Source organism: Pan troglodytes, chromosome 17 (genome assembly GCF_028858775.2).
Source record: "Pan troglodytes isolate AG18354 chromosome 17, NHGRI_mPanTro3-v2.0_pri, whole genome shotgun sequence".
NCBI classification, from domain to species: Eukaryota; Metazoa; Chordata; class Mammalia; order Primates; family Hominidae; genus Pan; species Pan troglodytes.
Window position 1 is genome coordinate 43925815 of NC_072415.2, and position 14111 is coordinate 43939925.

Sequence of the window (14111 nt, forward strand, 5' to 3'; positions counted from 1 at the left end):
TTTTTGATGTGCTGCTAGATTTGGTTTGCCAGTATTTTACTGAGGATTTTGGCATCGATGTTTATCATGGATATTGGCCTGAAATTTTCTTTTTTTGTTGTGTCTCTGCCAGGCTTTGGTATCAGGATGATGCTGGCCTCATAAAATGAGTTAGGAAGATTTCCTCTTTTTCAATTGTTTGGAATAGTTTCAGAAGGAATGGTACCAGCTCCTCTTTGTACCTCTGGAAGAATTTGGCTGTGAATCCATCTGGTCCTGGGTCTTTTTGGTTGGTAGGCTATTAATTACTGCCTCAATTTCAGAACTTGTTATTGGTCTACTCAGGGATTCGACTTCTTCCCGGTTTAGTTTTGGGAGGGTGTATGTATCCAGGAATTTATCCATTTCTTCTAGATTTTCTAGCTTATTTACATAGAGGTGTTTATAGTATTCTCCAATGGTAGTTTGTATTTCTGTGGGATCAGTGGTGATATCTGCTTTATTATTTTTTATTGTGTCTGTTTGATTCTTCTCTATTTTCTTCTTTGTCTGGCTAGCGATCTGTCTATTTTGTTGATCTTTTCAAAGAAAACTAGCTCCTAGATTCATTTATGTTTTGAAGGGGTTTTCTTGTCTCTATCTCCTTCAGTTCTGCTCTGATCTTTGTTATCTCTTGTCTTCTGCTAGCTTTTGAATTTGTTTGCTCTTCCTTCTCTAGCTCTTTTAATCGTGATGTTAGGGTGTCAATTTTAGCTCTTTACAGCTTTCTGCTGTGGGCATTTAGTGCTATAAATTTTCCTGTAAACACTGCCTTAGCTGTGTCCCAGAGATTCTGGGACACTGTGTTTTTGTTCTCATTGATTTCAAAGAACTTATTTATTTCTGCCTTAATTTCGTTATTTACCCAGTTGTCATTCAGTAGCAGGTTGTTCAGTTTTCATGTACTTGTACAGTTTTGAGTGAGTTTCTTAATCCTGAGTTCTAATTTGATTGCACTGTGGTCTGAGAGACTGTTTGTTATTATTTCCATTCTTTTGCATTTGCTGATGAGTGTTTTACTTCCAATTATGTGGTCAGTTTTAGAATAAGTGAGACGTGGTGCTTAGAAGAATATATTCTGTTGATTTTAGGTGGAGAGTTCTGTAGATGTCTATTAGGTCTGCTTGGTCTAGAGCTGAGTCCAATCCTGAATATCCTTGTTAATTGTATGTCTTGTTGATCTGTCTAATATGGACAGTGGGGTATTAAAGTCTCCAACTATTATTGTATGGGAGTCTAAGTCTCTTTGTAAGTCTCTAAGTATTTGCTTTATAAATCTGGGTGTTCCTGTATTGGATGCACATATATTTAGGATAGTTAGCTCTTCTTGCAAAAATATATACAAACTATTTTTTCCTTGAGAAATGAATTATTTAATATAAATATAGGGTTCCTCTGAAGATTTAATCATTTGAGCTATCTTTTTTAGTTATTGTGGCTAATTCAGTGTTTGACTGCAATTGAGAAGTACAATTACATCTTCCTGCATTTTCCCTTAATTAATAGGCATAATCATTGTGTGATAGAGCAGTAAATTCCTTTTTATAGCTTTGGGGATAGGATGCAGAGCAAAGAAAATAAAAATTAGGTTGAGACATGCTAATATTCATAGTGATTTTAATGATTAAAAATAGGTCAAAATATTTCTGGTGTCCATAGCCAACAATCTGTAATACATGAGTATACTGGAAAGAAATGCTAAAAGAATAAAAATCTTTAAAGACTTCAGAGATAAGTGTCAATCTTGTGAATAATAATCCCAGAAAATAAAAGGACTTTTATTTTGGGAAAATTCTGGGACTAGTAACTTTGTTAGGGTGCATGTGGCCACAAAGTAAGAATTTTTAACCTAAATACAAGGGAAAGGATTTGAAGCCTAGAGAGAAAGATTATTCTTTCACTACTAAATTAATCAGAATAGCTATGATAGTGTTTTAATAGGAAGTAAACATGAAGATTTAGCAAGTAAGATCTGTGAGAGAGATATCAAAACTTTGTTATCATCATACCCTATGTTTTTATTGATGAATAATATCCCATTGCATGATGATGCCATAATTTGTCTTTCTATTCTCCAGTTGATGACCATCTAGGTTGATTCCAGTGTGGCACCCTTTGGAGAAAGCTACTATTTTATTTTAACTTGTCTGTTCACTATATGACACTCTACACAATGAACTCATTAAGAGAAAATGCTTAGTGATCATTATTTTGAAAATGTAATACCTAGAATTGTCCCTGGTATATAGTACATAATCAGCAAATATTCAATTGAAGTAGAATTTATACCTCTATAACCTGGTTTATCTGAAGAATTTCCTTGCTGAAAGTTAGTTAATGCTGTAGGTACTGGGAGGTGATACCACATTATGTCCCTTTGAGGCAGACTATCGTATTCCTCTATTTACTACCTAAGTTGCCTTGGGGAATTTTCTTACATTTCCCTGGGCCTTGGTTTTCTCATCTAAAATATGATGATAATTATATAATATATCTGTTTAATTTATGATTAATTGAATTTTGCCCAGAATTTAATAAGTACTCAACAAATGTTAGTTATCTGTAAGTGTTAGTTACCCTTCAAATATCTGACTAAGCCTATTACATGAAGAAAATGTTGAGAATAGTGCCCTCAAAAAATGTGGAAGGAAATTTAAAGGCACCAAGTATAGCCAACACAATATTAAAGGAGAAGAATAAAGTCATAGGACTAACACTACTCAACTTCAAGGCTTACTATAAAGCTGTGGTAATCAAGACAGTATGTATTGGCAACAGAACAAACGAGTATCAGTAGAATAGAATAGAGAGCCCAGAAATAGACCTACATAAATATAGTCAACTGATCTTTGACAAAGGAGCAACAGCAATACAATGAAGAAAAGATCGTTTTAACAAATGTTGCGGAACAGCTGGATATGCACGTGTGGAAAAAAGGAGTCTAGACACAGAACTTACATTGTTCAAAAAGATAACTGAAAATGAATCCTAGACTAAACGTTAAATACAAAAAATACATACAACTTTTATCCTAGAAGATAAAATAGGAGAAAATCTACATGACTTGGGCATGGATATGACTACTTTTTAGATACAACACCAAAGTCATGGTCCATGAATGAAAGAATTGATAAGCTAGACTTCATTATAATTCAAAACTTCTGATTATGAAAGACATAGTCAAGAGAAGGAGAAGACAAGCAACAGACTGGAAGAAGACAAGCCACAGACTGGAAGAAAATCTGATAAAGGACTGTTATCTGAAATATACAAATAACTCATAAAATTCAACAATAGGAAAACAAACAAACTGATTTTAAAATGTACAAAAGATCTGAACAGACACCTCACCAAAGAAGATGCTCGACATCACATGCCACTCAGAAAATGCAAATTAAAAGAATGAGATACCACTACATAACTATTAGAAAGGCCAAAATTCAAAACACTAACACCACCAAAAGCTGGTGAGGATATGGAGCAAAAAGAACATTAATTGTTCATAGGATTGCAAAACTTTATAGCACTTTGGAAGAAAGTTTGGCACTTTCTGATAAAACTAAACATACTCTTGTCATATGATCCACCAAACATACACCTTTGTATTTACCCAAAGAGGTTGAAAACTTAAGTCTACAAAAACACCTACACACAGATGTTTATAGCAGCTTTATTTATAATTGCCAAAATTTGGAAGCAAACAAGATGTCCTTCAGTAGGTGAGTGAGTAAACTGGTGCACCCAGACAATGAAATATTACTTAGCACTAAAAAATGAACTATCAAGCCATGAAAATACATGAAAGAATCTTAAATGCATATTATCGAGTGATAGAAGCCAATCTGAAAGGTCTAAATACTATATGGTTCCAAATATCTGACCTTCTGGAAAAAGGCAAAACTAAGGAGACAGTAAAAAGATCAGTGGTTGCCAGGGCTTATGGGAAGGGAGGGATTAATAGACAAAGCACAACATATATTTAGGGCAGTGAAACTATTCTGTATGACACTATATTGGTAGATACATGTCATTATACATCTTTTTCCAAACTCATGGAATGTATAAAACCAAGATTAACCCTAATGTAAACTTTGGATTTTAGTGATATGCCAATATGGTGCAGGATGTTGATAGCAGGGGTGCTTATGAGCTTGTGAGGGCAGGGGATACCTGGAAACTCTGTACTTTTGCTCAGTATTGCTGTAAACCTGAAGTCTATTTAAAATGAGAGGGGGAAAAGGATATACTCTTTGGAGGAGTGAAAGCCTTGCTGTCCTGTGTGGCAACAGAGGAAAGTTATTCTAGTGGACCGACAACCAGCTCAAGGAATTTTTTGTAAACTATGCTTGATCAATTTGAAAAATGAAAAATTCACATTAAATTAAAATATAATAATGAAATCTTTGTATCCCTTTTTAGTGCATGTATCACTAACTTTTGTTCCAAAACAATTCATATTGAAAAATAAAAATCTGCCAAGGATAGGAAATGAAACATTAACTTATTTTAATGTTATTTTTAAAAAGAAAGAAATCTTCCATTATAAAATAACTAGAAAGAATGACTAATTAGCATAGTTTAAAATGCAGAGTTGATAAAGTCAGGTAAATTTCTAGGGTCATGTGAGCAATGGGCCACAAGACTTGAAACAGAAATGTTCATGTAAAAATAGGACTCTTAAAAAAATGTCCACATGCAGTGAATGAATGAACTACTTGTAAATAGACATGACCAGGTGATGTGTCTTAGGTTTATTTGGCTCTTGGTTTGAAAACAAAATAGTCTAATCTTTTGCGAAAACAATGGAGGAAAATTAATAGAGCTATGAGACCTCAGATTTAAGAAACACAGTGAATCCCACACAGGATAATTTTGTTTGCAAAAATTCACTCTTGCATACATTACTATGTATAAAACTGCAGATAACCACAAACTGATTATATTTAAAAAAAAACAGCCAGAAAGATGAGACAGATCACCCTTATGGAACAAGAGTTTGTCTGACAGCAAACCTCTCAATAGTCACCAAGTGAGAAGGCAATACAATAATAACTTCACGACTCTGAGGGCAAATGCTGAAAAATACAGATTTATATAATCAGATAAATTATTGTGCAAGAAAGAGGGTTTTCTTCTGGCAAACACACCAAAAACATTAACCACCCTTATGAAGGGACTTAAAGGAAGTACTTTAGACAAAAGAAAATTGCTAGAAGATAATTGAAAGGGAATACTAAAAATAGAAGTGCAATTTATTTTTAATACCTTAGAGACTTTTAGCAATTTTTCCTCAAATCACATTGTAATAGATAAGTCATATTCTTAAGTAGTCAATAGTCAGGAACTATTATTACCAATTTTTAAGAAGAAAGAGAAGCATGGGACAGTTAAAATAAATTTGCCAAAATTAAGAGTTAGTTTTGCTCTTATGTGTAGGAAACAACGGGGTTGTTTCCAGTTGTTTCTATTAAAGGTAATGCTGCTATAAATATTTTCATTATATTTTTCATATACCCATGTACTCATTTCTTTTCGATACATCACTAGGAGCAGAATTACTTGGTCATAAGGTATATTTATATTAACATTACACTATTTCCAATATTTATAAAATAATAACAAATCTCTAGAAGGCTCGAATCATGAAACAACATGAACTTGTCTCTTAAATGTCCTTAATTCATATCCTCTTCCAATGTACATTGAGTTTCTTTGTTGTGCTATTGCTCAGTTCCATATCAGTTATTTACATTAAAACTATTAGGTGAAAATAATATTTGTTGAGTGCTTAATATGTACTCCAGACTGCTAAACACTTTACAAGTATTAACTCCTTTAGTGTTCATAATAATCATCTATTATTCCCATTTCACAAGTAACGAAGCTGAGACTCAAATAAATGAATACATTCCCCATGGTCAGATATCTAAGAAATGGAAAGCACTGCAAGATATAAATCAGTGAATATGGCACTTCTTGGAGATCATTTCAGTAGGTCAGGTCATCTCTGGAAAGAGTGATTAGCCAAATCAATGCACAGAGACACATATGAATTGCGATATTTATAACAAACTGTGTTAAGACAGAGACTATATTGTAATAAAGGAACCTCAAAATATTATAGCTTAAATAAGACAGAAATTAATTTCTCTTTCATCTAACAGTCCAGTGATCCACAGCCAGCATGGTAGCTCTGCCATCTAGAACATGTGGTTGCCACGGTTTCCCAGACATTGCTATTTCCCAGCCGGAAGTAAAAATGAAAGCAACATACAGGAAGTAAGTCGGACCCATTACTTCTGCTAGGAATAACTGGCCCAAACTTAATCACACAGCCATATGTAGAGCTGAGGCAGGCTAGAAAATGTAGTCAGAAGATTGGCCAAAAGGAGTCAGACATGTGTCCAGCTAACATTCAGAGGATTCCATTACTAAAAGGACGAAAACAATGAATATGAGGAAAAATTCATTTACTAGTCAAATCTGTTGAAAACATAAGACACATGCAAAGATGTAAGAGGAAACAGCTAGAAAACAGGTTAAAATCCAACAGGCAGAGGCTGAAGACAGTGACTTAATACAGTAGTTAATGACAAGTCTTTAAAAAAATAATTGAAATATAACTAAGACAAAATGCACAAAATATAAGTATAAAGTTTAATGAATGTACACATTAAACACTTCCACATACAGATCACCAAGTTCCAGAAATAGAAGAGTAGCAGCACCCCTACAAGCTCCCTTTGACTGTTTTCTAATCACTAATCTTGCTTACCTCCCCAGAGATAGCTACTACCTTAGCTTCTCAACATAGACTCGTGTTGCCTATTTTGTTATGTCATTATGTTTGTGGGATTCATACATGCTGTAGTGCGTAGAAGTACTTTTTTTATTGTTGCATAGTATTCCATAGTAAAATATGCAATAAGTTATTTAACAATTTTTTTCAGGAAAAACATTAGAGTCATTTATGTTTTTTAACTATTAGAATAATACTGCTATAACGGTTTCATTCGTGGATTTTTTTGTGCACCCATCACTCATGTCATATATATATCTTTGTAAAATGTGCTAAATAGTTTTTCCCAAGTAGGTGTGTTAACTAAATGTCTCTCTAGCAGTATACTAACATTCTGATTGCTCAACATTCTCACAAACTCTTTGGAATGTCAATCTCTTTCATTGTTGTCATTCTGATACATGTGTGGATAATGGTTTTAATTTTAATTTCTCTGATGACTACTGAGGTTGTGGATCCTTTCTTACATTTATTAGTCATTTAGACGCCCTCTTTTGTTGAATATCTCTCTTAGTCACTTGCCCAATATTTTATTGGCTGGTCTCCCTTTTTCTTATAGTTCTCTATAAAGTCTGAATACGAATCTTTTGCCAATTTGTAACTTTCTTCTTAGTAAAGAGTTTTTGAATTTTTGAATGAAAGGATGACAAGAGTAGCTCCATACTTCGAAAAAATAAATCTGCCACAAATAAGTGAAAGTTGGTCAGAGAGATGTTAAAAATGTAACATATATATATATATATATATTTGAAAAATATGAGAAGCTAATTTAGACAGAGGAAAACAACAATGAAAAGAAAGAAAAATGTTGAAAGGTATATTTTATAAAGAATCACTGATTTATTCAATAAATCAGAGAAACCTTGATAACTGAGTTGGAAAATTATGAGATACAGACCATTCATGAAGGATAGTAATAACTTGATAAAACAAGGCAGTCAATATTGGCTTAGTTGTGAATGCAGGAAAACTGAAGTTTGGAATTACAGTCATGCATTGCTTAATGAGGGGGATATATTCTGAGAAATGCACTGTTAGGTGATTTCCTTATCATGCAAACATCATAGAGTGTTCTTGCACAAACATAGATGGCATAGCCTACTACACACCTAGGCTGCATGGTATATTGCTTCTAGGTTACAAACCTATACAGCATGTTACGGTACTGAATATTGTAGGTAATTTTAATACAGTGGGTATTTATATATTTAAATATAGAAAAGGTATGTAAAATATACTATTATCATCTTATGAGACCATCATCATATACACCACTCATCCTTGACCAAAACATTATTATGCAGGACAAGATTGTACTAAGGAGTGTTTCCTATTGAATTATCAAGACATAAAGAAAATCACCAAGTAGTAGCAAGTCTCAACTTTTTCCAGCTTAAAGGTATTCTATTATTCTTGTCATGATTAAAAACTTCATATCCATTTTCTTTCTAATCACTGTAACAAGAAAAACAAAATGATTTAATGCAGGCTCAAAGAAAGCAAGATTAAGAAATCAGAAAGGAACAGAAAATGCTTTCCTATAGAAGGGTTTCCCCAAGAAGGGAGATTTGAGGAGCAACTATTTTGGATGCCTGTTTGTCAGAATATTTCCCATTTCCTTCCATGCTAGACATGATGCCTTTCCTCTTCTGATTCTTAGTCTTACTAACAAGTTACAAGGAAAGGCTGCAGAACTTCCCGTGCATTATATTAAAATGTTTATCAGAGTAAGATCTTACATCCTCTATCATTTTTCATCAGCAGCAACATCATCATCTAAAATTTACTGAGACTTGCCATATACTGTGTGTTATATGCATTATTTAATCCCCATAATATCCTGTAAATAATTATTATTACTGTTATTCCTATTTTGTAGCTGGAGAAAATGAAACAGAAAGGTTAAGCAATTTGCCCAAGTGACACTGCTAGTAAGTCATTGGAGCATGGCTATGAACCAAGGCAGCTTAAATCTGGAGCATACTTTCTTAACTATTGTTCTCTACCTTCTCCTTGTCAGGTAACATGTAACTATCATTCAGTTAAGGTTCTAAAAGTATAAGAACCATAAAAATAGGATTTATCGGTAAGGACTTGGGATGTGGAAAGCTCCATATGGCATGGAGTGCTCTAAGGACAGAAATGAGACTGACACACAATAGTGAGTGATAAAGACAAAAGATCACTGAAAATACCTCACGTCTGTTCACTCGTCTCCCTCTCTACTTCCGTACCACTATCATCGCTGATCTGGAACACTTCCATTGTCATTAATATCCTCTCCACTTCCAAACTGTCACCATTCCAATTCATTCTCCACCCTACAGCCTAATGATCATCTATAAGTATGAAACAGTTCAGCCACTCTTAATAAAAACATTCAATGGCTTCCTGCTGCACATAGTATAAAATCCAAATTCCTCATCATGGCCCACAGAGTCATGCAAAATCTGTCCCCTGCCTCCTTCCCACACTCACTACACCCCACTGTCCCCTTCTCATCACGTATATTGGCTTTTATGTCATTTTCTTGAATACAGGAGGCCCTTCCCCACTGCAGGATCTTTGTGACTGCTATTATCTCTGCCTGACATGTTTTTTTCCTCCAGCAACTTACATGTTTGGCTTCTTCTCATTCTTCATTTTGGTTTAACACATAAAACTTTTTTGGACCATCCTGTGTAGAGTACTCTTCCCAGCTCTTCTTTATCATATAACACCTGGCTTATTTCTGTAGTAGAATTTACCAAAAGCTGGAATTATATTACTTGGTCATAAATACATTAATCTTTCTTTTCTACTAGAATTAAGCTTCATGACACTGTCTGGCATATGGTAGATGCCAGTAAGAAAATTTCATTAGATAAATATATACCTCAATAAATGGCCCTCATGCTTCTGATCTTGTGTAAGTAGGGGCATAGGGTCATTAACTGAGATAGAAAATACAATAAGAAAATCAAATTTTGGATAGGAAAATAGTTCAGTGAGTCACAGGTTGAATTTGAGATGCCTGCAGGTAAGATATATAGAATTGTCCATGAAGTAGCTCAGAAAAAAGGTCTAGAGCTCAGAGAAAAGTTTGCACAAGATAACACAGATTTAGAAGACAAGAAAATAAGATGGCAGATAAAACAATTGATGTGGATGAAAAGGCCCAGGAAAATATGCAGAATGAAAAAAAAAAGCAGATCAAAATACAGTATCAAAAAAGGAAAAGAGAAAAGTAAAAAGACTGAGAAGGGACCTTCAAATAGGTCAGAGAGCACAAGAAGATGGGAAGAGATTATCAAGGAAAATGAGAAGTTAGATCAAGAGCGTCAAATTCTTATAAGAGGTTAAGTAGGATGACAAATGAAAGGGACCATTCGATTTGGTATTTAGGAACCCAGGTGACCTTTGGGAGAGGTAGGAACAGGGTAGATAGGACATTGAAGATAAACATGTTTCGAATTCATAGCTTTACCTAAGGCTTGCACTATATCAAAATCTCTTTTAGTGGCTTTGAAAACACCATGACACAGAAAGTGTGACAAAATGAAATTATTAAGTATCCCACCTATCAGCTTAAAAAAAAAAGAAATAGTTATCTTGCATTGTTGGGATTTTCTAAAGAGGTAGTATCAAAGTCAGCTGAAAAGGCTTGTCTATTCAAACTTGCAGAACTATGTAAGGAAACTCATGATTATCAGTAGCAAAAGCTACCGGGGTGCTTTCAGAGAATGAAAGCTTTACCATATATACACTCAACAGAAAAGGAATTTGAGAGCAAGGGGTTGTGACCAACAGTAGTTCACAGAGCCTGCCAGGGTATGGCTGGCAATTCAAGATCACAGATGCCTCCATTTGCTCTAATCAGGGAGAGTCCTTTTTACTAAGTGCATTTACGTCGGTAGTCAGTAGAGATGCATCTATGCACTAAATCTTGCACCTGAGCTGAGTGTAAGTAGTCGAATATTTAATTTACCCCCCACCCTCGAGTTCAAAAACAGAGCCATGTTGAAATAAATCCCCTTGCAAAGTCAAAAACTGACCTCAAACACAGATGGATTAGAGTCCAGTAAAGAGATTTTAGCACTGGCATATAGAACTGGAAATGGGAAAAGAAGGGGCTTCTAAACAGCTCATTTTTACGTACTATGTATCCCAGATATGCTGACACAGAATTGTTCTACTCATTTGTCAAAAAGTGTTTATTTCAGGGGTGCTTAGCAGCAAGAGAACATTCCTATAAATATCTATATATCCTTCTAATGAAAACTAGGGATTCTACATATCTGCTGTAATACAAGAAACACACTACTTTTAAAATATATTTCTTCTGATAATTAAATAGGGCCCAGGACAGTGTTTTGTAGAATTAAACCAGCTGTCTGCTAATAGAAGAGGCGTGGCAGACGGTATAAAAGGAAGCGTTTTTCCATCCTCTAGACCATTTACTCTGGAAGATGCTGAGATACAAAATGTAGAATGGAAAGCCAAATAAAGAAAGGCATGGTAATGGAACAAGGACAAATGTTGGATGTCTGCCCTCTCACTTCCTGTTTGTGGGAGACAAGCGGTGGCAGCTGCTGGGTTAGAGTCCCTGGAAGAGATGCTGGGGCAAAAGAGAGCTCGGGTTGCTGTTTCTACTTCAGCGGCGGCGGCTGGAGCAGCGGGTACAGGTGAGGTTGCCCTGGCGGTGTCCATAGCAACGCTGGAGGGGGTGGCAGGGAGAAAGGCGCCCTCCACCCTGTCAGCCTCCTCCTCGCCTCCCCCGACCTGCAGGCGCGCTAAGCGCTCCGGGCGCCGCGCTCCGCGAGGGGGAGCAGTGCTCCCAACCCGCGACCCTCCGCCTCAGACATCACAGTTGCCGCGGCAACGGCCGGAGGAGGAAGGCCAAGGCTTTTCTCCCGCTGACGTCCCCCGCCCCCAGTACCCAGAGTGCTGGGGCCTGGATGAGATCTGCGTCCGCTTCACCCGAGCATGAGCGTGGGTCTCTCGGAGGAGCAGGAGACGCGGGCTCGAAGCCGCGGGCCTGACCCTGATCCGTGGATGCCGCCGCCGCCTTCTCCTCCCCTGGGTGGTGGGGGACAGGGCCTGGGAGGCACGGTCACGCCGAGTTTGAGCACGTGACCTTCCAAGAGCTTGAGAGTCCCCTAGAGAGCAGGCCCCACCCCAATCCATCCCGCCTCGCCGGAGGGGTCCCTCTGGCTTTAGTCCTTCTCTTCTAATTCCCTGTATGTCCCGACCCGACCAACGGCAGCACACTCTCCCAGTCCCTTCACTCCCACCTAGAATTATCTTCGAGGACTATAACGCCGGATCCTTTCTCCCTTTTTTCTGCCCTTCCCGGGTGTCTGGGGAGCAAAGGAAGGGTCAGAGGCCTTCAGAGAAGGGTGCCCGCTCAGACAAGACCAGAGAGCACCCAGGACCCGACCCCGCTCCCTGTAGGCCTCTCAGCGGGAGAGGGATGCGGGGAGGGGAGTGGGGTGGGGTGGAGTTGTCAGCTGGCCATATCCAGTCATCCCTGGCCAGGTAAACTAAGTGCTCAGTAGGGGCACCCGTAATGGACTTCAAAATTGCATACAGGAACAGATTTTGCTCAGAGCCCAACTGAATCCTGTTTTTATTTACTGGAGCAAAACAAACCCAGGCGGAGAAGGGTGTCTTTTCTGGCAGCTAAGTCAACGGGGACTCTTGCCTCGCTTTCCAATATATCAAAAGGAGGAAAATTTTGCAAGAAACTCTATCGTTCAGCTGTAGACAAAGAAAAAGGCAAAGAAACAACTTTTCAATTCTATATGGATTGAAAAAATGAAAATTTTTGAGGGCAGTTTTTCTAAAGTATACAAAATGGACCTATCCTCCTCTTGAATAATGTTTAATATTTTATTGCTGTAACCAGGGCTTTTCATGAAAAAAGATTTTATTGTGATATTTCAATGTAATTCTCAAAATTTTAAAATGAAAAAATATTGTAAGTAATAAATGTGTTTCTGATTATATATATTATATACTTGATTTTCCAGAGATTAATGGAGATGCTTGTGAATCTATGTATCATTGAATGATTGTTGGCTAACTAGCACCTATGGCAAAGATAATCTTTAACTAGAGAAAATGCATAAGGAAATGAAAAGCATTTGCCAAATGGAATTAGTGTAATATATTGTTGAAGAAAGTTTTAAATGAATTCTTATATATGTGGTCATTTTAAATACTAAAACAAATGATCTTTTAATTAGAGTTTAAAAAAATTTTAATTGGCACAATAATTGTAGATATTTATGGGGTTTGGTGTGATATTTTATATATGTGTACAATGTGTAATGATCAAATTGGGGTAATGAGCAAATTCATCACCTCAAACATTTATTATTTCTTTGTTCTGGGAACAATCAAGATCCTCTCTTCTAGCTATTTATAAATATGCAATATATTGTTGCTAACTATAGTCACCCTGCAGTACGATAAAACATTAGAAGTTATTCCTCTTATATAGGCATAATTTTGTGTCCATTAACCAGCTTCTCCCTATTTTCTCTCCCCTTCACCCTTTCATCCTGTAGTTACCACTCTTCTATTCTCTACTTCTATGAGATCAACTTTCTTAGCTTCCACATGAGTGAGAATACGTGGTATTTATCTTTTTGTGCGTGGCTTATTTCACTTAACACAATGTCCTTCGGGCTCAGCAATGTTGCTGTGAATGACAGGATTTCATTCTTTTTTATGGCTGACTAGCATTCCATTGGGTATATATACCATATTTTCTTTATCCATCTGTTGATCGACACTTAGGATGATATCATATCTTGGCTATTGTGCATAGTGCTCCAATAAACATGGGAGTGCAGATGTCTCCTTGACATTCTGATTTTCTTTCCTTTGATAGATACCCAGTAGTGGGATTGCCATTCTATTTCTAGTTTTATGAGTAGCCTCCATACTATTTTCCATAATGGCTATACTAATTTACATTCCCACCAACCTTGTATAATACATCAAAAGGAGGACAATTTTGCAAGAAATAAACACTATTATGTTTATTCCCTCTTCTCCACGACCTCTCCAGCATTTCTTTTTGTCTTTTTGATAATAGCCATTCTAACTGGGGTAAGATGTTATCTCCTGTAGGTTCTGATTTGCATTTCCTTGACGATTAATGATGTTGAGATTTTTTTTTCATATACTTGTTGGCCATTTGTACATCTTCTCTTAAGTGATGTCTATTCAGATCATTTGCCCATTTTTAAATCAGATTATTTCTTTTTATGCTGTTGAGTTGAGTTCCTTGTATATTTGGAATATT

General features: G+C 36.4%; 1 protein-coding gene across 13 annotated transcripts in view; it reads right to left on the reverse strand.

Annotated features, from left to right (window-relative positions):
* The window catches only part of NOL4 (nucleolar protein 4), a 381831-nt gene that overhangs the window by 304752 nt on the left and 62968 nt on the right, over positions 1–14111 (reverse strand). The window lies entirely within an intron of this gene.